This window comes from Opisthocomus hoazin, chromosome 3 (assembly GCF_030867145.1).
Source record: "Opisthocomus hoazin isolate bOpiHoa1 chromosome 3, bOpiHoa1.hap1, whole genome shotgun sequence".
Taxonomy (NCBI): Eukaryota; Metazoa; Chordata; class Aves; order Opisthocomiformes; family Opisthocomidae; genus Opisthocomus; species Opisthocomus hoazin.
In genome coordinates this window covers 67,573,190-67,597,269 of record NC_134416.1, presented here as the reverse complement: position 1 = coordinate 67,597,269, position 24,080 = coordinate 67,573,190, and positions in this window count along the sequence as shown.

Genomic DNA, 24,080 nt, shown 5'->3' with positions numbered 1-24,080 from the left:
TACTATTACTTTGATTTAATTATGTATTTGCAGCTTGCTACTATTCTTTATTCAGAGTAAATATTTAAAACCCCACTGTTTCAAAATGTTTACATTTGCCCTTGCATCCAGCAAAAATATTAAGTGCTTTTCGTGCCTAATGAAATGGATCAATATTTTCCTTTTATTATATAAGTGTTTGTCAGTGGAATCGGGTGTAAATATGAATTTATGACTAGTGAAAAATCTAATGTGATTTCTGGAAATACCAAATTTTCACCTTCTAAGAATAATCAATTATTAGTCTCTCATTTATTGAGTGGTGAATGGATTTGTTTGGACTATATGTGACATTCACCCATGACTGTTCAGATTGGTTCCCACTCTTACAAACTGCAGCTTGTTTTCTGCTCTTGGAGAGCGGCCAGAACTGAAGATTTAAGAACAGAATTAAATATATTTTTAATTTATGGGAGACTTCCTACATTCTTACTACCTTTTTACACCTTTGAAAACATCACTGTCAGAACAAATACCTGAGACTTCACCTTGAGACTTTGTAAAGGTTTTCTGTGGCTATCAGTAACTATTTTTACTGCACAGCACAGGAAAGATCAGTTATGACATCTTGTTAGAGGGGTTAAAGTCGATACTTTTTTTCTTTCTTTAAAGGGCGGAGGTAGGGTAGGAATGTAGAGTTCGTGCAAACCATGAGATAGAAAAGCTTAGTATTGCTTTTGTTTTAAGTAAGGCAATGGTGTAAACAAAATGGCAAAAACCAGCTTGCAAACACTGACCCTACTCTTCCTCTGTGTATAGTGCAAAGTGTGTAGTCTTGTGTGTGTGTGTCCTCCCCACCCGCTGTGTTCTTACTGCGTTAGGATTTTAAATAACAACGACGTGTATGTACAGAATCACAGAATGGTAGAGTTTAGAAGACATCTCTGGAGGTCATCTGGTCCAAGTCCCCCTGCTCAAACAGGGCCATCTGAAGTTGGTTCCCCAGGACCATGTCCGGATGGTTTTTGAATATTTTCAAGGATGGAGACTCCACAACCCCTCTGGACAACCTGTGCCAGTGCTCGGTCTCCCTCACAGCAAAGCAGTGTTTCCTTATCTTCAGGTGGAGCCACCTGTGTTTCAGTGTGTGCCCATTGCCTCTTGTTCTGTTACTGGACACCACTGAGAAGAGCCTGGCTCCATCTTCTCTGCACCCTCCCTTCAGGCGTTTGTGTACATTGATGAGATTCCCCAAGCCTTCTCTTCTCCAGGCTGAACAGTCCCGGCTCTCTTGGCCTCTCCTCATAGGAGAGATGCTTCTGTCCCTTCATCATCTCTGTGGCCCTTTGCTGGACTCTCCCCAGTATGTCTCTTGTACTGGGGAGACCAGAACTGGACCTGTCACTCCAGGTGTGGCCTCGCCAGTGCTGAGTAGAGGGGAAGGAACACCTCCCTCAGCATGTCTCTTGTACTGGGGAGACCAGAACTGGACCTGTCACTCCAGGTGTGGCCTTGCCAGTGCTGAGTAGAGGGGAAGGAACACCTCCCTCAGCCTGCTGGCAGGACTCTGCAAAGGCCTGGTAATATTCTGCTCCTATGCTGCAGAAGGCCCCCGTCTCGCAACACAGAGGGCACCTCAGAGAGAGCTTCCACTCTCCAGCAAGGTTTATCAACCAAATTATTTACCTGTGAGATAAACTGATTCGGACTAAGGCCACAGCTTAGTTTTGTTTGCATTGACAACTCCAAAATGCCCACACTTTTCCCTCTGTGGTGTGCGAGTTCTGCCCAGTGCTGGTGTTTTGAATGGTCTTCGGTAGGGCTTGTGAAAGGTGCAGGAGCGGGGATAACCAAGGTGTCTGCAAGTCAGCTCCACAGAGTCCGGGAGCGAAGACCGTCAGGTTTGTTATGAGAGAAATTGAATTCAGAGTTGCTTTTAAAGTCTCGGTAGAGCACTTTTCTGCAGAGAAGTGCTTATCCAAGTTCAATTTGAACTAATTTGCGGGAAGCTTTTTCTAAAAAACCTTTTGATTGCTTTGACTTAGAAGTATTCCAGTTTCTGTTTTAGAAGGAGGATGTAAGTATCCTGATCTTGGTAGGAATCTGTGGAAGCTGGTTCGGTGTAGACCTTCCTGCAATTATAATTTGGTTGCTAAAGCTGGTCTGTCTTGTTTGTTAGCTGTAACTGTAGAATGCAGGAACTCATTTGGCTCAAATAATAGCTGAATCTGAACATGCAGAGATTTTATGTTTCAAAATAAAATATTTTGATTTTTTCAGCAAGTGACACATAAATTCCTGTTCTGGAAACAGTGCATTGATGACGCACTTCACACACTTAGCATGTCAGAAATTATTTAAACAATTGCATTTTAACATTACAGATGTGACAGTTCTAACTAAAACAAAACTTCAATACAGACAGCCTCTGTCTAGAGCTCTAATTTGAAAGCTTGTGATATTTCAGCAAAAATTGTATAACCTCCATACAGCTTTCAAAATAAGATATTAGAAGATGGACATCATAGTCTGCTCCAACTCTATCGCGTCTTCTCATAGTACCTTTTGCTCTTCTCAAGTATAAATTCAAATTCATTTTCTCCTTTCAGATGAATAGCAACTTCAGAAACAGCTTCTACCTGGCTTGTAGATAATAAATAAAATTTGCTGCTCATCTGCACATACTGATGAGTCTACCTGGAATGTTTTGGGTTACGCCAGCCAGTGAGCCAGGGGAGGCAATCAAGGTTCATCTGTTTCCTGGTAGGAGAGTTAGTGTAGCAGAATGCTGATTCAGTTTATCTCTGATGTCATTTCACCAGTGAATAATTTTCTATATATTCTAATGTATCTCTCTACGGTACAGCCTGAATTATTGCATACCTATGCCTTGAAGTCCACACTAGTTTGAATCAGCCTTGGGGTATTTTCTTGGGCTGTATTTCTTTTCCTTGATCACTTATTGCAGAGATTTAGTTGCAAATTGCCTGCTTGACAGTAGAGTTAGGTATTTGATAACTGTGGAAAAATCTGAAGCAGGCTTCTGGAACATTTCAGTCCTCTTTTTATATAGCTTGCACTTGACTGTATGTTTTTCCTTCTTTACAGAAGAATTCGTTCTGTATTTTTCCACTCCTTGTGGCTGTATTTAAGTCATGTCTTATATGTGATAACTGCTGCTGTACTCAGTCGAGGGTTACATATAGGGGAGTATTGTTTTTAAAGGGATACACCCAGTGTTTCACACATCATTTCTTTTATAAATCTATTTGGGGTTTAGACCGAGTTTGTATTTTTATTTTTGGTATGAAAGCTGGCTACCCATGCATAGGCAGTTTACATATATGCTGTAGTGAGTTTAGGGAAAAGGGCTGTAGGGACCAGATTATGATACTCAGCTTTTTACTGTGCTGTAACATAGGAAATATCACATGCAATGAGGTGGTGGATTTGCATGTGAGATGGTCTCTTTATTAAGCTAAAACACATGGCTAAGGAGTTAAAACTGGAGCAGAGAGGATGCTGAAGAGCTGAAACTCTGGTCAACATGGTGGGCCGAAGGCTGAAGAGCTGTTTTGGGCTTCTTTCTTCCACCCTGCACAGACTGCCCCGGAGGTGAAAGAGTTTTGTGAGATCTTCAGTAACAGTGACTTCAACATTTCAGGCTTTTGTCTGGTAAATGTGATATAAAGGCTTTGGAGGACAAAAAGAGCTGGCAATATAATGAGAATGTTAGAAGGCCCAGTGAAAAGGAAACCCAAGCTGTGTGTCATCAAAGTGCTTTAAAAGCTTTATCTCAAAAATAATGTGAAACTCTAGGAGCATATTTTGGCTTCATGTGTTTAAACGTGCATACTATTCTTATTTGAATGTGCAAGCACCTTAGAGTTTTATGCATAATAGATTTTGGGGTTTTCTTCCCCTAGCTAAACCTTGATGCAAATGTAGTTTAGATGTTTGAATCAATATCTAAAGTCACTATTTTGCAGGAGTTTGCCATCTCGTTTGTTCCTTCATCATGATGTTCTGGTTAGTGGGCTGAAGAGGTTTTCAGTGCAAACATAAACATTGATATGTACCTTGCTGAGTAGGGTAGGCATAAGAGTACCTTCAGTTTGTTAGGACTGCTGACAGGTTAAGCATGTTCTTGAATAACGTCTGTAGCTGTGGGAAAATGTGGACCAACTTTTGGTCCTTGTTCAGGTATTTTTTTTTACCTATACAGTTGGTCAGAGAAAAGGATGATCTTCAGTTTCTAAGATGAAAACAGTTTGCCTGAATAAGAAAGTGAGAAAAATGAAATCCGTCCTACTGTTGCCTATAAAGACCTCTAGGTAAGCAGCTGTGGATGGTAAATATTTCTTATGCTGGAATAGACTGATGGTTTTGACTTGGGTCACGTAACACTTTGCTTTCTGGATTTGCAGATGGAGCTCTGAGAGCGTGAGCACCGTGCAGACCTCATCTGGTCCCACAAGGTAAATCTAGTGCCATATTTTAAATCGTGGAATGTTTATATATGGGTAAGAACAACTGAATGAGCTGTAGTGATTTATGACTGGGTCATTTAGCTATTGGTTTAATATGTTATTGGCAAGTAACACACCTTACATTGCAGAATTATGTGTCTGTTAGTCAGCTCTGTTTGTCACTACTGACCAATTATGTTTTTCCTTTCTAATGGAAACTAAAACCCTAGCTGGCAAAGGCTGAAAAATTATTTCCGTTGCTACCTGTAAGTTTCTGTTACCTCTGATGCGACGTTTGCAATTGGGCTGGTGCTTGTCATGCAGCTGCATGCCTGGAAGCAGTGCGGTTGGTGTCAGAAGTTTTGCTTGGCCAACAAAGTTTAGAATAGTTTAGAAACTTCTTTGGAATTTCCTTCTGAGCAGAAGGTTGCACTTCTGACCAGCCATGTGCTTCACGGCAGCTCCGTCCACCTGGCCCTCACCAGCAAAGCGCGGTGCTTTTGGATATGCGAGGAGGTAGAGTGTGTGCATTCGGGCTGCTGGCAGGTCGTCCGTCTCTGGGTAGATGCTTCAGGGACACGGCCTCTGGGACCAGGCTGGAGTGTGCCGCAGCTTGCTTCCTGACCTGTGCAGCTGGGTAATAAACTTAATGCAAAAGATAGAGTGGATGTACTATCTCAAACTATCATTGCACTGTATTTGTCCCGCTGCTCCCGTAAGACTTCTCTTGTACGTTGTTTTTAAGCAGGAAGCTGAAGGGGCAGCCCCCCGCTGAGTCCGTGTGAGCGGCACGGAGGAAGAGGGTTCCGGGAACAGTGACCCCAGCAGCAAGCCAGGGATTAAACTTTCCGGTACTGCTGTTCCATGTCACTGACAAGGGACCGGAAACTTAAGATAAATGAACTCTTTTTGTTTTTTTTTTTAACTGGTACTTTTTAAATGTTTTGCAGTAATTTAGCTTCTATAAAAATAGTTCCACGTTCTGTACTATCTTTTCAAAGGCTGACTTAGAGAAGCTGTGAGATACTACACTTCTTCCAGCTCCTGTACTAGTGCTTTTCTGAAAGTTCTGTGAATGCTGAAAAAGGTTTCCTTTGAGGGAGAGACTTACCCTCGATCAGTGTGTTTGGCTTTCCCGAAGCTAGGAAACTTTTCCTATTAAGCTACGAATACTGCATGGAGAGGCTAGGGGACAAATCACAGTACGTAACAGCAGGCCTGTTGCTGCTTTTTTGAGTACAGGAAGACTGCTGCATCACAGAGGTGCTAAAGTCTTTGAAATGAAATGGTATATTAGGGTTGCGATACTAAGCCTGTCCTTGTTTGAGTCTCAGTGATTCTGTACTGAGGTACAATTTTAACAATTGCCCTTGCATGTGTCAAACTGCCACAAAATGGACATATAATAAAGAATTTTGAAAGATTATTAGCCCAGTTCCCTATTTTTGAGGAAGCAAGATGTCTTTTAGGAAACTATAGCATTTGGAACTAGAGGCATTTTTGTTCGATGAAAGCTTTGTGAAACATAGGTGGGTTTTTTGAAGGACAAGGCTGGCTTTTTTTTCCCTTTTTTAGAAGCTTGAGAGATACTTGATTCAAATAGCTGGACATCTAGAAATGAAGCAAAGAGGATTTTAGTATAATAAAATAATTTAAAAAAGCAAGGTTGTCATATTTTGAGAATGTATGTAATTATGGAATGGTTGAAAGCTTGAAGTTTAGTTCAAGGTACATGTTCTAGCTAAAGTGCCGTTGAATAAGTAACTGATGGGTGTGCAACAGCAATCTAAAGAAGGTTTTGATTGTTTCATGTAAATATTTAATTCTGAATTTTTTCTCCTACAGCTGTGGTGAAGATGTGAGGAGCTGAGCAGCGATTACCATAGTTGACATAAAATTAATCATTAATGTAGGACAGGCAAAGTGAAAAATGCACTTTTTAGCATTTTCTCTCTGGACTTAAAGATACCCTTCAACTTCTGCTACTGTCAATTAGTTAAATATGTTCCCCTTTGCAAAGCTGGGTTTCCTACTGGCTTGAAACTACAGGCACAAGCTATAGAGTCGCTGCTCACTGGTGAGGGATGCAGAGCTCGCAAAGAATTCAGCTTGGCTTTTAGAGCAGGACTGTGAAGTTAACCTTTTTTTTGCCTCTGGCACAGAGGCAAAAAGAATGTGTGGTTTTCTGCTTCTGAAAATAAAACATGTATAGCTATTCTTTGTAATAATAACTATCTAGGGCACTTGGTTTTGACCTTATTGATTTATGGAACTAGGAAGAATGAAATTCTCCAGTGAGAGCATTTCAAAAATTTCATTTAGGTTGGTGGTTGAACACACACAGGTAACTTGCCTCTGCAGGAGCCGTTACTGCCTGTGCATATGTTGGGAAGTAGTGGAGTTCATTTTCAGTGGGTCTCAAAGGCAAAACATTTGGTGCATAGGATCCAGTACCCATGCTGTACGGGTACAGACCTTTCCTGAGTTTATTCTAGTTTGATCCTGTGGACCCATAAGCAGTTGTTGCACCTCTGGTTTGGCTTCACCTGAAAGGAATCCAACTTGTGCTCTACAACCACTTCAGGAATCAAACCAAAGTATAGGAAGTGGGGATGACTGAGCTGTCCTGTTCAAAAGTGAATTTCTAGTATGAACTCCGTGGTGACATTGACTCAGTGTAGTGCAGTGCTGTCTAGGGGTATGTGGACTGCTGTATGAAAACTTGGTCTGAGGAGAGAGGTGAAAAGTAAGCAGATATTTCTGTGATGTCTTCATCTTCAAAGATTCTTTCCTGTGACACATCATGAGTTTAACATTCTGTTATGGGTTTGCGTGGCAAGGTTTTGGTAGCGGGGGGGCTATAGAGGTGGCTTCTGTGAGAAGGTACGAGAAGCTTCCCCCATGTCTGACAAAGCCAGTGCCAGCCAGCTCTAAGACAGACCCACTGCTGGCCAAGGCTGAGCCAGTCGGTGACGGTGGTAGCGCCTCTGTGATAATATATCTAAGAAGGGGAAGAAGAAACTGCAGGGAGACGGCAGTTAGAGAGAGAGAGAGAGAGAGGAGTGAGATGATGTGAAAGAGAAGTCTGCAGACACCAAGGTCAATGAAGAAAGAGGGGGGAGGAGGTGCTCGAGACACCAGAGCAGAGCGCCTTCCCTTGCAGTTCGTGCTGGAGACCATGATGAAGCAGGTTGTCCCCCTGCAGTCCATGGAGGTCCACGGTGGAGGAGACATCCATCTGCAGCCCATGGAAGGGAACCCACGCCGGAGCAGGTGGATGCCTGAAGGAAGCTGTGACCCTATGGGGAGCTCGTGCCAGAGCTGGCTCCTGCCAGGACCTGTGGACCCGTGGAGAGAGGAGCCCATGCCAGAGGAGGTTTGCTGGCAGGACTTGTGACCTCATGGGGGACCCACGCTGGAGCAGCCTGTTCCTGAAGGACTGCACCCTGTGGGAAGGAACCACACTGGGGCAGTTTGTGGAGAGCTGTCTCCCGTGAGAGGAACCTTCATGCTGGAGCAGGGGAAGAGTGTGAGGAGCCTTTCTCCTGAGGAAGAAGCAGCGGCAGAGACAATGTGTGATGAACTGACTGTAACCCCCATTCCATGTCCCCCTGCGCCGCTCAGGAGAGAAGGTAGAGAAACGGGAGTGAAGTTGAGCCCAGGAAGAAGGGGGGGGTCGGGGGAAGGTGTTTTAAGATCTGAATTTATTTCTCACTGTCCTACTCTGATTTGTGATGAACTAAATTTCCTTCTTCTCACCAAAGTTCAGTCTGTTTGCCTGTGACAGTAATTGGTGAGTGATGTCTCCCTGGCCTTATCTCAAACCTCGAGGCTTTTGTTCTATTTCTTCTCCCCTGTCCAATTGAGGAGGAGGAGTGACAGAGTGGTTTTGGTGGGCATGTGGCATTTATCCAGGCCAAAACAAAACACATTCTCACCCTCCTTATTTTCATACTTTTATATGAGCACCTCTTAAAAACTGAGTTGGCACTTATGGAATAGTCAAGGGTTTCCAGAGTTCATTCAAGCTTTCTCGTGGTAGGTAGGGTAGCGCTGAAGCCCCTGGGGTTGAGTGGTCTGGAAAGAACTACTCTTACAAGAAATTACTTTTTTTTTAATTTGAACGATCTCAGCACAACTTGAAACTATTTGTTTTTTTAAATCCATGTTTTTGCATTGCAACATTTTTAGTTTGAGTCATTATTTTTAATTGAAGCCAAGTGCTGACTTCAGAATGAGAAAAGTTACACTAGAGGTGCCTTGGTGGGAGGAATGACTGAAAACCTGAAATCTTTGCATGAAAATGAAAATTCTGTCAGATGGTTGGTTGTTCTGGTTACGGTTTTGTGGAAGAAAGTGGCATGGAAGAGGAAGTGACCGTGGAGAAATTTCTGCTAATCCTGCTTTTTTAAAGTCCCTAAGCCCTTCTGCAAAAGGAAGAATGCTGGTGTGTTACTGTGCTGGATGTTCTAGGGTCTGTCTGACAGGCAATGAGAAGTCATTTGATGATCAGTGAATTGCTTTTGAAGTGCAAGAATCTGGCTGGTTAATAGGTGGGACCATTTTCAGTGATGTATGACTTCAGTGAGGTGTAACAGGGATAAATATTTCATAACTGGGTGATGTCTCAGATTTGTGTTTCTTGTTTTTATGACTGCCATCCCATCAACTAGGAAACCATTTTAATTCATGTTCTTTAAGAACTGCTTGCTGACATATCTCTGTACGAGTATTTGCTTTTAATGTGTTCTACCTGAGGCAGCCTGGAGGAAGCTGGCAGATGTTAACAGAGCGACCGTGCTCCTTTCCTTTTTGCTTGGTGCTGGGGCTTGGAAGAGAGCCGGCTTAGATGTGTCGGTTTCCAGAAGAAGCAGTTTATAGAATTCATGAGAGCTGAGAGGAGAGCTCCATGATGACAAACAAAAAGGAAAATAAGGGGCAATGGCAACCGTGGAAATAGAAATTAATCTATTACTATTATTTATTTTACCTAATCTTAGACCAATAAACTGTTGTCTGTACCGAACGGCATACTTTTATAATGATGTTGCAGAAGGTTAGTGACAGTCTTTCACACTACAAGATGAATTAACAAATTAACTGCAAGTCTTGACTCCTTCTGAACCAGCTGCCTCCACATCTGATGGATGAAAGCTATGTCCAACTAGCTAATATTCCAGGTTTGGTTTGTGTGGTTTTTCTTTTTAATTTTACAAGATGCTGTTATCACATTGTGTGACAGAATTGTCTGCTTTGGATGTGTGGAAGCTACGAAAGAAACCATTGCAGTTAGGTTCATTTTGCTTGTCCTCAGTTATGCCTTCAGGAGTATTTGACAGTTGACAATGTCTACTAATTATTCAGAATGGTTTTGAGAAAAAGAAATTATAAAAGCTACAAATTTCCAATTACTAATTACAGTCTATTTAAGATATAACTGAACTGGGAAAATAGCTTTTTTTCAGTCCTGCACTTTAGGAAAGGTACAGTAATGAATGAAATTATCACCACCCTCCCACATAATGCACTTCTTGATCAAAAGCTTCCTGTGTAATTCTTTTTCTTTATGAATTAGGAGCCACTGAGAGGATAGCCCAATACTCTGATGACCTTGAAGTTTGATCGTTAGCTAAACCACTCCTGTGCACTGAAGGCAAATTCTTAAGTGCCAAAATTTTAAATACTACTTTGTGGTTTTAGAGAGAGTCTTGCCCTGCATGCCAGTGCTTTCAGAGGTTTTCAGGAATGTTTCTTTATTTTCTTGTTGTACAGGATATTTGGGGAAGAGGTGTTCTTGATTTTTCTTTTTGGGGGGGGGAGGGGGGCAGGGCATGGGTTATATGGATCTATTTGGAACAGTGTTTAGATAGGGAGAGGGGGAGGAGCCATAGCAAATAGCAGGAAAACAGTTTTCCTGCTCTGCTTTATCACCTGGGCTGCATTGGTTGATGGGACAGTTCCTTGCTTCATGTTGGCATCTGGGCAGAGATTTCTTAGAGTTACGAGAGATAAGGATAAAATAAAATAGAGAAATCTGAAACCATTGTATGTATGTATGTCAAAGTAGAAACAACCTTGCCTTTTTTGAAAGGTGGAGGTTATATACTGGGTAAGCCTCCCATCTCTCTTTGCTTTTCATAGCCAAGTAGTGATGTTTGTCACTGAAACAAGCTACTGGGACAGGAGCTACAACGCTATATGTGTCTTGGAAGCAGTAATTTCATTTAGCATTTTCTTAAGAGAACCAAATACATAGTAATATTTAGTCAGTTTTCTTACTGTGTAAGTTACAGGCTTTTGCAAGGCTTCAAAAAGAAAAATGAATGTTTTTAACCAGACTGGCAGGCTAGTTGTTTTCATTGCTCTTCAGGATATTGATGTATTTACCCCCCTCCACACCCTCAATATGTCATATGGAAACAAAATAAGAAAATCTTCAGGTCATTGTTCCTCTCCCCCCAGATCTCAGCTGCTCAGCCTATGGAAGCTGCTCTACATCAGTGAACTTGGGGAGGTTGTCTATGTGTGGGTGAAATACTTCCAAAATTCCAACAAACTAGTTTAACAACGATTAAGAAGAATTTACAGACTTGTGAGTGCTCCCTTGGCAACACTTGCTGACAGAGCACCTAGGTCAGGTTGTGCCTGCTTCACGTGGGAGAAATTGCTGCCTGTGTCTCATCTGAACTTTGCTTATATAAAGTCTGAGAGTGGACCAACTTCATTGTTCCATTCAAGTCTGGCCCTTTATTAACCATTTTTATAGCAATTTATTCCTTATTCAAACTATATTTTCTTTTTATTGTCCATCAAGTTTCTCAGTTTTTGTTCAATTTCTGAACTGACTGTGTGAGAGTATGAGCTTTGGTAGAATGTGTAACATCAGTAAATCCTTGCATTGCAAATGCTTTTGCAGGATCTGCAGATGCACTTCTAGATTTCTTCTCTCCCTCCCTAAATTTGGGAAAGTGTAGGAATCGGCTTATTTCCTGCACATTTGGTCTGGAAGATGGGGTTGTATGAGTTTGTAAGCTGAATGAGAGGTTTGGGCTGTCTTTTGACCAGTCATTCTTTAGGATTGTTGACTTGTTGTCGTTTATGAGATCAAGCTTCATGTTATTCTTCTCAATTTGTAATATGAAGGTGCAGGGGGAAGAGGAAGCCCTCTAAGTAATTAATGATTTTAAAGATTCCACAAGAATTTGTAGATTGCTGGAAGTCAGTGGCTCAAGCTCTTTGGCGTTCAGTTCATGATTCCTGCATCTTCTACGTGCAGAGGATAGATGTGAAACAGTTACACATTCCTTGAAGTTGTGGTGCTCTTAGGAAAAAAGAAAAAGTTTGTGATTTTGGTGGTTTTTTTAAACTGAATTAAACATTTTTGAATCACAACATTTTTTTTTCATGTTGGTAGGAATAATTCATACATGAGCCTCTTTCCTGTTTTCATTCTAACAGATGAGGTACTAAACAATTAGATATACAAAGACCTGTTTAATTCAGCTCAGCAGCGTGTTGGTCTGCAGGCAGCTCTGCTGATTTAAATGAAGTTGTTTCTGAATAATACTAGAAGAGTTAGAGCATATTTAGAAGGTCATGTTTGATTCTGATGAGGCTACATCTCCAGGAAAGTGTTCAAAACACGTACGAGTTGCAGAACACGGTTCTATTACAAATGGGCAATTATGCAAATACGAATGAGGCTTTCCATGTCTGGAGATGTCTTCCTTCAGTAGTGAAACTATACATTTTGGTGTTAGACCACCTTAGATCAAGGTGGGGTGCAGAGCATTTCACCTGTTGTCTGCTTGAGCAATGGACTGTTCTTGCATTTATTTAAAAATTTCATTCTATGGGTTTGTACATAAAATTCTGGTAGAAATAAGATTGGTTTTCTTGGTTATATTTTATGAGCATTTTACAAGTACCTCATTAGCATTACCCCAGAGCAACAAACCAGTGGCCTAGGATGTAACAAACTCATTGCTTGTCACTGAAGTAGAAGTATCTCTAGAGAGGAAGATGATGGGTTTATACTGAACAGGACACCAACCCTTTTTTTTTTTTTTAGGAGTAAAGTCATCTTAGCCAATTGAATGTGCTAGCAGAACGTTAAATGTGCAGAGTCAAATGATCACATTCATTGACTAAATAGCAACACTGAAGTTAGTGTATCTTTTGCGAAATAAAAAATGGGGTCTGTGATGACAGTAGCTTGGGAACCCTGCATCTTTCCCAAAGGTCTTGATGGTTTTCGTGTGTGTGTGTTAAACCATGCAGCAGGGTCACTGGTTTAACCATGCTTTTGGCCTAATCCAGACAGACACCTCTGCATGTTACTAATTTTAAGCATGAAAGTGGTTTTGTTATCATGTATGGAAGCATTGAAGCTCTGCAGAAAGTAAGTGACAGCTATTGAATATGTACTGCAGTTTCCCCGACTGGAAAAATCCCCTGAACATTTTCATCTGAGATCTCGTTGTACATCAATGTGGAGACATAGCAAGTCTGCCGTGGAAAATTACGAAATATCAAGTGTAGGTCATTCTGTAGATGGTGACACTGAAAATAGACTCTGCAATGCGACTGCTTGCAATGCGCTGCATAACCATGGTGTGATATGATGCTTGGGACATGGTAGTAAATTCCTGTTTTCTTTACATAGTGTCTGTGCCCATTCATGGGATAAGATGAAGGCATACATATTTTTGGACTGGACTTGATCAATGCCTGCAGTATTGAGTTTGGCCACTGGCTAAATTGGTCAGACTATGTGGTTCATGGTCTTCAATAAAACTATGCCAGAAGATGTCAGTACTATGCTGTTTCACCATCATCATTTGGTTCAGCCAACAGTTGTGAAAAAAAAGCTGTAAGAAGTAAAACTGCTGTAGTTCTGTCTACTGTGACTAAAGAAGATGTAAATGGACACCGAATCACTATTTGATCCAAAATATCAGATTATGTAGAGGGATAACTTGTCAAGGCATTTTTCTGTTAGCATCCTTGCTAAGTTGAATTACAAGGTCAGAACAATCACTGCAATTACTTGGTGATTCTGAATGTGAGGACATTTGGGTATATGTGGTACTCCTTTGTGGTAATATTTGTTCATTTAATCCCTGTTGAAGGGACATTTTTGAAACAGAAGAGCAGATTCTGTGAAATAGGCAAAATCACATTTAAAGCATTGAACCCAAAGGAAGTGACACACAGAATATTATGCATCTGAAAAGCAAAGTTCTTCCAATATAAAAATACATATGAGTAGAAAAACTTGTATTAGCCACAAGTATTGAATTAAACCCATGAATCTGATGAAGCTGTGCTTGGCCCTTTCTCGTCAGTACTTCTGTGACATTCCTATTAGAAATTTCAGCATGTGGTTGAGGTGTCATTTGAAAATGGCTCCTGTATGAAGAAGGATGTCCCAATACCCTTGTACTTCATGATATGCAACCTTTCAACAATTATGTGTGTGTACACTTAACATATTTGTTACCAAATTATGATAGGTGAAGGCTTAGATTTCTGTTCTTTTGCAGCTGTTTGATTCCTGTGAAAATCAGATGAGTTTTGCTTATGACTGTAACAGCTGGTGTTGCATGGTATCTGGTGGCCAAGAATATGACTTCAGTTCCTCTCTTTTTTTTGCACTGATGCGACAGGGAAGAGCCTGTGGAAAAAGTGAGAACAATAAACAAGGTTCTGCAATATAGCAGGGAGTATCCCTGAGTGCAGCCATAACACAGCTACGTAAGAAATAGCACTTGCCTTGCTGTTGAGGGAGAAGTGTTGGGAAGAGCAGCCAATTACTTCCTAGATGTTTTCTTAAAAAAAAAAAAAAAAGTGGGGGCACTCATGACTCCTGCTCAGAGAGAAAAGTAAAGTTTTCTAAGGAAAGCTGGGCAGGCTTTCTGTTTAAGAATTTGTTGCTTGATTGCAGAATGCCTTACCTGATTAAGAGAATGAACATTAATGAATTGTAGAGAAACCTGAAAGTACAGCATTTTATGTATGTGTGTTTGGAAATGGGGATTGGAAGTCATTAGGAAGAATGCCTCTGTTCTCTGCCCTGTTACTGGGTGATGAGCTGTTTGCTGAACAGCAGCGATGAGCACCTGATGGTCACGAGCAGCTAATTCTCCATGAAAATGATAACACTTTCACAGAAATGAGTATCGATTTCATTTTCCTTCTGCCTTAGGGAATCATATGGTGCTGATTGTTTATTATCTCTTTGGCTAACAGAAGTTGGTACTGGAAGTACTGACACATAAATTCTTGAGTCTGTCAGGAGCCTGATGAGATACTCTGTTGGATGAGCCTTCCCAAGACTGAAGGCCTCTGGGTATGGGAAGAAATGCTGTGTTCAGTGCTCTGGCAGCTGATTTTGCTGGTTTTTGGTTCTTTTTCCTATCTGTGAAGAAACACTGCAAGCTCGAACTATGAACTCTCTTAATCTTGACTGTATAAGGAATGTCAGCCTTGGTGCAGTAAATTTTCTTTTGAGGAGCCTTCGCCTCTTATGAAATGGTCATACTGGTCTGTAATATTACTGGTTCTGCAGCTACATACGAAAAAGGCATCGGGCATCCAAATTACGTGGCTTTTTGATGCTTAAGTAGAAACAAGACAATGCTTTCCTTTGCCACCCCTCAAGTATTGAACCCAAAACATTTTGGGCCTGTTGCTTTTCTCTGCATCTTGACTTTCTCTGACTTGAACTCTGGTTATTGCTAGGAAGTTTACCTTCATTTTATAACTCTTCATGCTGGGATCTGCCCTAAGCTGAAGATCTTGTCTCGCTCTGGTTCCTCTGGGAGGTAAACAGTACGTCTTGTGCGTAGAAGCTTATTTCCACAAAAGCTTGGTCTCATATTGTTCCTGTTGTACCTGGACAGATTTAGGTTGATATGTCAAAAATAGTTGGAAAAATGGTTTGTAATACTACTCTTTCTTTGTCTCACACAGGAGAAGGCATGCTTCCTGTCAACTGCAGAGGGAGTTGAACATCAGTCTTCGTTTCTTTAGATGAGTAAATAATGAATTATTGCATAGAGGTGAGGGACAATTATTTCTTCACTTTGACCTTTTGCATGTTGCTGTGAATGTGGGCAGGGAGAAAGATAAATGTCATCTGATATTTGGTTAGCCATTGGATGAGCAGCAAGGGCCGTGTGTGTAATCAAAACAATAACATCTTGAGACCATGAAATGGAGCTCTAGCTTCCCTTTTAAAGGTCACCTGAGCTTGAGGCTGAAGAACTGGTCTCCTGCTTGTTCATTACTTTCCAGATAATGACATTTCTTTCTTCGGAGGGCTGGTGAGTGTTTTTTCTGTAGAACTTCTCAGAGTAGAGTGCTGTCAGAACATTTGCTTAATCAGATGAAGGACAGGAAGAGATCTGTGAAGCAACCCCAAGGGTTCTCGGGGGAGAAGAGGGGTTGCTGTGACTGCTAGGTGTAAGTTATGTTCTAATGAGACAAGAAATACATTGGAAGGTGTTGATTTTTACAAGAAGAAAATTTACCTAGTGGGCAGGAGGAGAGAGGGTTACATTTCCAGAAATAAATTTCTAAGAGTAAATGTGTTTTTATTTACGGAAGTGAAGAGGAAGCGTGAACCAATGTTATGTTAAATAAGATAAATGTTAGTTGGATGTAAATGCAAACTCTAGGGTCTTTTTTCTGCCAGTTCTCCACTGGAACACTGGTTTAATGTTTAATCCTGATGACTAAATCTATTAATACATATATTTCTTACTATGTTAGATAAATGAGCTTTTCAGGCAGTTTTGTTATTCCCTCAGGGCATGGTTTCCACTTGCCTGGGTATTGCTGTCATTAAATGATAACACAGTATCCCAGTAACTATTTTTAAGATATGGAACGTCTGTCACTGAACAGTAAGTTTAATTTGACTTCTTTGTTTTTAATTAATGAAGAGGAGGCCTTTTGTTTGAAGGAACCAGATGATACTCATTGTGGATAAGAAGTATTTAGTATCATACTGTGGTGGTGCAGCCCCCGCCCATCTGGCAATCTCAGAACCAGCCAACATTGTATTCTTGCTTGTACTGCAAAACCAATTAGCTGGTATGACTAGCAATTAGCTGGCATAATTAGTTGTTTTTCTTGCCTTTGAGAGCTGTGAGTTGGGACCATCAGACACTCCCCAACTGTATCTTGAACCTCTGCTACCCTTTTGGTAAAGATCAGAACTGCATGGTCTGAGGAACATCAAGATTACCCTGTTGTTGGCAAGAATTGCTTCACATGGCCAGGATGGAAACTTACTGAGAAAAGTCAAACTTACTGATGAAAGTCAATCATCTTGAGACCCTATAAACAGCGGTACCAAGGAAGGCCCTTTGAACTCTCCTGGATGGCAATGGGCTGCTCCCAGCATCTCCCGCTGAGCGGCACGCCTCTCAGAGCACTTTGAACTCTGAAGTTCAAGGTTACCTGAACTACAGGGATCCCTCACTCCTTGACGCTCAACCTTTGCCCGTTGGGGAAAATCGTTTGTTGTGAGTATTTTAATGAACTCAAGGGGAATTTTTAACAGGTACCTTTATCTGTGCATATTGTCTGTGTGTGTGTGAATCCATTCAAATCATAATACCCTATTATTGTGTTTGTAGTGAAACCAATAGTTAATTACTGCTAAATTCCCCTGGTTTTCTCTCTCTTTAACTATGAACAAACCTTAAATTGCTGCTATACGTATCCTTTAGACATAAACTGTTGTGATCTGAGGCTAGGGCTGGATCCAGCCGCATCTAGGCTCCTCCCTGAGAAGGAGTTTAGAAAGCAAGGGGGTTCATTATGAACCTTGTGACCCAATGGGAGGGTCTCCCTTACCTCTTACATCTATTTCCAATCTTTGTAAATCATTCGACCTCAATCCTACTTCGATTTTGTATTCCAGTCATTTAATAAGTAATAGAGTGAACCTTGCCAACAAAGTTTGTTAAAATCCCACTTTATAATTTTTTAATTCTTGTAAATATCATTAACGGTGATTTTTTTAAGCTACCTAACCACTCATTTCGCGACACATACCAGGCAGGGTAGAACATAGACCAAGTTTAGAAGGCACAGAAGATCTTTGCTGCAAAAGGCAGTCCCTCCAAGTTTTCCTATGTCCTCCATTTTCTTGGCTTTCAAAATAATTAAATTCTTATTTTACCAAAACAGAAACCACCATAATCTCTAACTGGCTTTCAAACAAAAGGTATTGGTTGAAGTTATATGACTGTTTTGGTTTCGGCTGCCGCCGGCAACAAAAGTGCCATGCGGCCGCCCCTCCCCCTGCCGGCATGCGGAGGAGAATGAAAAGAAAGAGGCAGAAACTGGTGGGTTGGGATAAAGGCAGTTTAATAGAACAGCAAACAAAGGGAACAGGAACCACAACGATACAAATAAGGAGAAAATAGGACACAAACTCGCACAACAGACCCGCTCTCCCGGACAGGACCGGCGCCGCACGCTCCCGAGCCGCGAGAGAGTTCCCGCCGCGCCGACCCCCCCCCCACCGGAACCCAGCGTGACCGCACATGGTATGGAATACCCGGCTCTGTTTGGCCAGGTGGGGTCAGCCCCCACCCCCCGGCTGTGCCCCTTCCTGGAGTCCGGTGAAAATTAACCCTGTCCTGGCCAAACCCAGGACATTATCCACCCCTTATTCCATACCATCTACGTCGTGCCCAGGTCCCCCATTGTCCAGTTGATTACCACCACTTCTCCTGTCTTCAGATATCATTCCCTTAGTCGATGGATCATCACTCTAAAGTGTCCATGGTCAAGTCCACCCCTCGGTCACGAGCCCATCTGTATGTCGTGTCTCTTCCTTGGTGGCCCGAGGTATCATGGGCCCACTGAGCTATAAACAGTTCACCCTTATGTTGCCAGTCCAGATCCACCTGAGCCACTTCAATCTTAGCAGCCTGATCTACCTGGTGGTTGTTTTGATGTTCTTCAGTGGCCCGACTCTTAGGGACATGGGCGTCCACGTGATGGACTTTTACAACCAACTGCTCCAGCCGGGCAGCAATATCTTGCCACAATGGGACAGCCCAGATAGGTTTGCCTCTGCGCTGCCAGTTGTTCTTCTTCCATTGCTGCAGCCACCCCCACAAGGCATTGGCCACCATCCAAGAGTCGGTGTAAAGATAGAGCACTGGCCACTTCTCTCGACTGGCAATGTCTAAAGCCAGCTGGATGGCTTTCACCTCTGCAAACTGGCTGGACTCACCTTCTCCCTCAGCCGTTTCTGCGACTTGTTGTGTAGGGCTCCATACAGCAGCCTTCCACCTCCGCTGTTTCCCCACAGTGCGACAGGGCCCATCCGTGAACAGGGCATACTGTTTCTTATCTTCTGGCAGCTGGTTATACAGTGGGGCCTCTTCAGCACGTGTCACTTCCTCCTCTGGCGATGCTCCAAAATCTTTGCCTTCTGACCAGTCCATGATTACCTCCAGAATTCCTGGGCGACTGGGGTTTCCCATTCGGGCGTGCTGGGTGATCAGCTCGACCCACTTACTCCACGTAGCATCGGTGGCATGATGCGTAGAGGGGGCCCTCTCTTTGAACATCCAGCCCAGGACCAGCAATCGTGGTGCTAGGAGGAGCTGTGCTTCAGTGCCGACGACTTCTGAAGCAGCTCGAACGCCTTCGTACTCTGCCAGAATCTCTTTTTCAGTGAGAGTATAGCGAGCCTCGGATCTTTTGTATCCCCGGCTCCAAAACCCCAGGGGTCGACCTCGAGTCTCCCCTGGTGCTTTCTGCCAGAGACTCCAGGTTAGGCCATTCTCCCCGGCTGCGGTGTAGAGCACGTTTTTAACATCTTGCCCTGACCGGACTGGACCAAGGGCTACGGTATGAACTATCTCCCGTTTAATTTGTTCAAATGCCTGTCATTGCTCAGGGCCCCATTCAAAATCATTCTTCTTCCGGGTCACGTGGTACAGAGGACTTACTATCTGGCTGTAATTTGGGATGTGCATCCTCCAAAAACCCACAACACCCAGGAAGGCCTGTGCTTCCTTTTTGCTGGTTGGTGGAGACATAGCTGCTATTTTATTGATGACATCCACTGGGATTTGACGGCGCCCATCCTGCCATTTTATTCCCAAAAACTGGATCTCTTGCGCAGGTCCCTTGACTTTACTTCACTTAATGGCGAAACCGGCTTTCAGAAGGATCTGAACTATTTTCTCCCCTTTCTCAAAAACCTCCTCCGCTGTGTCACCCCATACAATGATGTCATCGATGTACTGCAGATGTTCTGGAGCTTCACCCTTTTCCAGTGCAGTCTGGATTAGTCCATGGCAAATGGTGGGACTGTGTTTCCACCCCTGGGGCAGTCGATTTCAGGTGTACTGGATGCCCTCCAGGTGACAGCAAAGTGTGGCCTGCACTCTGCTGCCAAAGGGATGGAGAAGAAGGCATTAGCGATGTCAGTTGTCGCGTACCACTTGGCTGCCTTTGACTCCAGCTGATATTGAAGTTCTAGCATGTCTGGCACGGCAGCACTCAGCGGTGGTGTGACTTCATTCAGGCCACGGTAGTCTATTGTCAGTCTCCACTCTCCAGTAGATTTTCTCACTGGCCATATGGGACTATTAAAGCGTGAGCGAGTTTTGCTGATCACTCCTTGACTCTCCAGCTGGCGGATCAGCTGATGAATGGGGAGAAGGGAGTCTCGGTTGGTACGATACTGTCGCCGGTGCACCGTTGTGGTCACGATTGGCACCTGTTGTTCTTTAACCCTCAGCAACCCCACAACAGAAGGATCCTCTGAGAGACCAGGCAAGATGGACAGCTGTTTAATTTCTTCCGTCTCCACAGCAGCTATGCCAAAAGCCCACCGATACCCCTTTGGGTCCTTGAAATACCCTCTCCTAAGATAGTCTATATCAAGGATGCACAGAGCCTCGGGGCCAGTTACAATGGGGTGCTTCTGCCAGTCCTGCCCAGTGAGGCTCACTTCAGCCTCCAGTACACTCAGCTCTTGGGACCCCCCTGTCACTCCCGAAATGCAAATGGACTCTGACCCTTTGAACTCTGATGGCATTAAAGTACACTGTGCACCAGTGTCCACTAGAGCTTTATACTCTTGTGGATCTGGCGTGCCAGGCCACCGAATCCACACCGTCCAATAAACACGGTTGTCCCTTTCCTCCACCTGGCTGGAGGCAGGGCCCCTCTAATCCTGGTCAGAGAATTTGCTGCTCACCTGCTGTAAAAATGACTTGGAGGTCCCCTCCAGAGGATCGGAATCAAAATCAAACTGTCTACCTGGTCTGGAGAGCTGGCTGCTGGAAACTGGAGCGGCATTTTTCCTAACAGAATTCCCTTTGGTGATTGTTTTACCTTGCAACTCACTCACTCGTGCCTCTAGACTTGAGGTAGGTTTTCCATCCCACTTCCTCATGTCCTCTCCGTGGTCACCCAGGTAAAACCACAGGGTGCCCCATGGTGTGTAGCCTCTGTATTCCCTCTCCTGAGCAGAGAAACGCTTGTTCCTAATAGCTGAGAGGCGGGCCCGCACAGGTGGGGAGTAGGACATACCCTCTTTGAATCGCTGGAACTGCCGGGACAATTTATTCACAACTGAGACAAGGGAGGAAGAGAGACTTTCCTCATATTGCTGGAGTCTGACAGCCACCTTATCCACTGTTGGTGCCTCTTTACCTTTCCAGTTTACTACTGCCAGTAAGTTGGCATATAAGGAGGGTGCGCTTCGCACTAACTTTCTCCACATAGATGCTGTGCACTGGACTTCATCTGGGTCTGTGGGTAACTGGTCATCGTCTGGTTCATTATAAACCAGCTCCCGCACAGCTAATTCCCTCAGGTACTGAATACCCCTTTCCATATTGGTCCACTTGCCAGGGTAACATGCAAAATCGTTACTGAAGGGGTATCTCTCCCTCACCCCTGAGAGAAGTCTCCTCCAGAGGCTGAAGACTTGTTCCTTCTTCCCAATGGCCTTGTCAATGCCTCCATCCCTGGCCAGGGATCCCAGCTGCTTGGCTTCCTTGCCCTCTAATTCCAAGCTGCTGGCCCTGTTATCCCAGCACTGCAGCAGCCAGGTGGCAATGTGCTCGCCTGGGTGGCAGCTGAAATCTTTCTGCATGTCTCGCAGCTTGCCCAGGGACCGGGACCGGGTGATGATCTCTGTCTCTGTCTCCCGCGATGACCCTGGCTCATCGTCATCCCTCCCGGAGCGATCTGCTCTCTTTGCATCTTTCTTTAGTTTTACGGGGGCGACTGCTACTGGCACAGGTTGGTCATTGGGCTCAGCTGTGATGCCTGCGGCTGGAGCTGGGGCTGGAGCAGCTGCTGTGCCCGCCGGGGAAACCGAGGCAGACCCTGCAACTGTGGCAGCGGCGGTGCCGGTCTGGGGGGCTGTGACTGCCTGCTGGGCTGGAGGGGCTGCAGGGCCGGCTGGGGGGGCAGCGCCAGTCGCAGTGCCTGCTGCTTCGTTTCCCCCCCTTTGCCCTTTAGGGCACTGAACAGTGTTGACCAGGGCTCGGTAGGCAAGGGCCAGATCCCAGCACATTGTGGTGATCTGTGTCTCTCTGGAGTTCCCAGGGTGGCAGCACACTTTTTTCAGATATTTTACCAGATTGTCCGGATTCTGTATGTGTTCAGGGGTGAGTTTAAAACACACCGCAGGTGCCCACTCTTCTAGACTAGACACTTGCCCATGCTGTCCCACACACCCAGCCACTCACAGCTATCTGGCTCCGAGACAGGTCTCTGCACGATGTTCTTAACGACTTGTTTAACCCTAAACAAAACCTGCAACCCATTCAGGAAGCATAACAATAGAAACCCACTGGTACTCGAAATTCTCAAAAGCGGTTAGGACCAGCCTGAAGGAGAGAGGGGGGAGTGAAACAGTGGGGGAAGGTGTCCCCTCCGGTTTTCCCTGCAGATTGGGTTCGATTATTAACAAAATCTAAGACATAGGATCCGAGGTATGGAAATGACCGCAGTGCCACATGCAAATACAAGCCTAATTTCATGCACAGTGATGTTATCATGTCATAAGTCGATATCATACAGTACAAAATCATCATCCTGATCTTTTTCCCCATGATGATGAACAGCACCGCAGGGAAAACATAGTGCAAGTAAGAATTCAAAAACCACAGCCATCTGATCACAGACAGAAACATTTTTTACCGGCGACTAGTTAACTAACACAGAAAAATGCCTATAACAAAACTTAACAAAATCTAAGAAAGCAGTTTTAACACCCGCTGCTCAGCCCTGCCGTTATCCCCGCCCCACACCTGGGCGCCAATTTAATGTTTTGGTTTCGGCTGCGGCCGGCAACAAAAGCGCCACGCGGCCGCCCCTCCCCCTGCTGGCGTGCGGAGGAGAATGGAAAGAAAGAGGCAGAAACTGGTGGGTCGGGATAAGGGCAGTTTAACAGAACAGCAAACAGAGGGAACAGGAACAACAACGACACAGATAAGGAGAAAATAGGACACAAACTCGCACAACAGACCCGCTCTCCCGGACAGGACAATCACACAAATCACTGGGGAATTTGAACTTCTCTATTAAAACAATTTGGTAGGTGCAGTTAACTGAAACCTGTAGAATGGTGAGTTGCTGCTGTAGGTTGTTCTCCATATTCTGTGTGCTAGCTCATGATGGGGGTGTGTACTACTAATGCATGGCTGACATTGGAGGACACAGTCTGGCTACAGATAACGAATCTGAAGGAAAAAATAAAATCCTTTTGAATTCAGCTACAAAGCTGGGGCTACAATGACTGGATATGTTTTCCAACAACTGTTTACAGAAAGGTTTTTTGCCTGGCATGGACATCGCTCCATTTCTACCACCCGTTTGTGTGACAGCTGTCACTACTGTCATTTACATTGCGCTAGTTCATGAGCATACCAGAATGTGAGTCCTTGGGTGGGAGGTACCTTAACTTTTTTCATGCCTGCTGGATGCATGACCTGTGTAGATTCATTCTCAGCACTTGACAACATGGAAGAATAACTTGTCTAGCTTTATCTAGAGTATAATATTGCGCAACCATACGTAAAAATAAAGACTGTAAATCCTTGAATTCTGGAATGATAAGGTTGGAAGGGACCAATGAAGTTCATCTTGTGCTGCTTGAAACGGGGGCTGAACTAGCTTCAAAGTTAAGTCAGGGTGCTTATGGCCTTGTTCTGCCAAATTTTAAATAGCTCCAAGAATGTAGATCCCCACACTCTCAGGGCAAGCTGTTTCAGTGTTTATCCATGCTCACCGAGAACCTTTTTTGCCTTTTATATCTAGCAGTAAGTTGCTATGTTGCAACCAGTGACCATTGCTCTTGTCCTTTCACTGTGCTCATCTGAGAAAAATGTGGCTCCATCTTCTGTATAGGCGCCTGTGAGGTAGAAGACACTAGTTTTGTCCCATTAACCTTCCTGTCTTTGGGCTAAAGACACCCCTTGCCCTCAGCCTCTGCTTGTGTATGCCCTGTACTCCAGTTCCCAGCCATGTTAGTGTTCCTCCACTGACCAGTTTGTCAGTGTCTGTCTTACAGTGAGAAGCCCCAGACTGGACACTGTTCCAAGTGAGAGTTTGTAGGTGCTGCACAGAGGG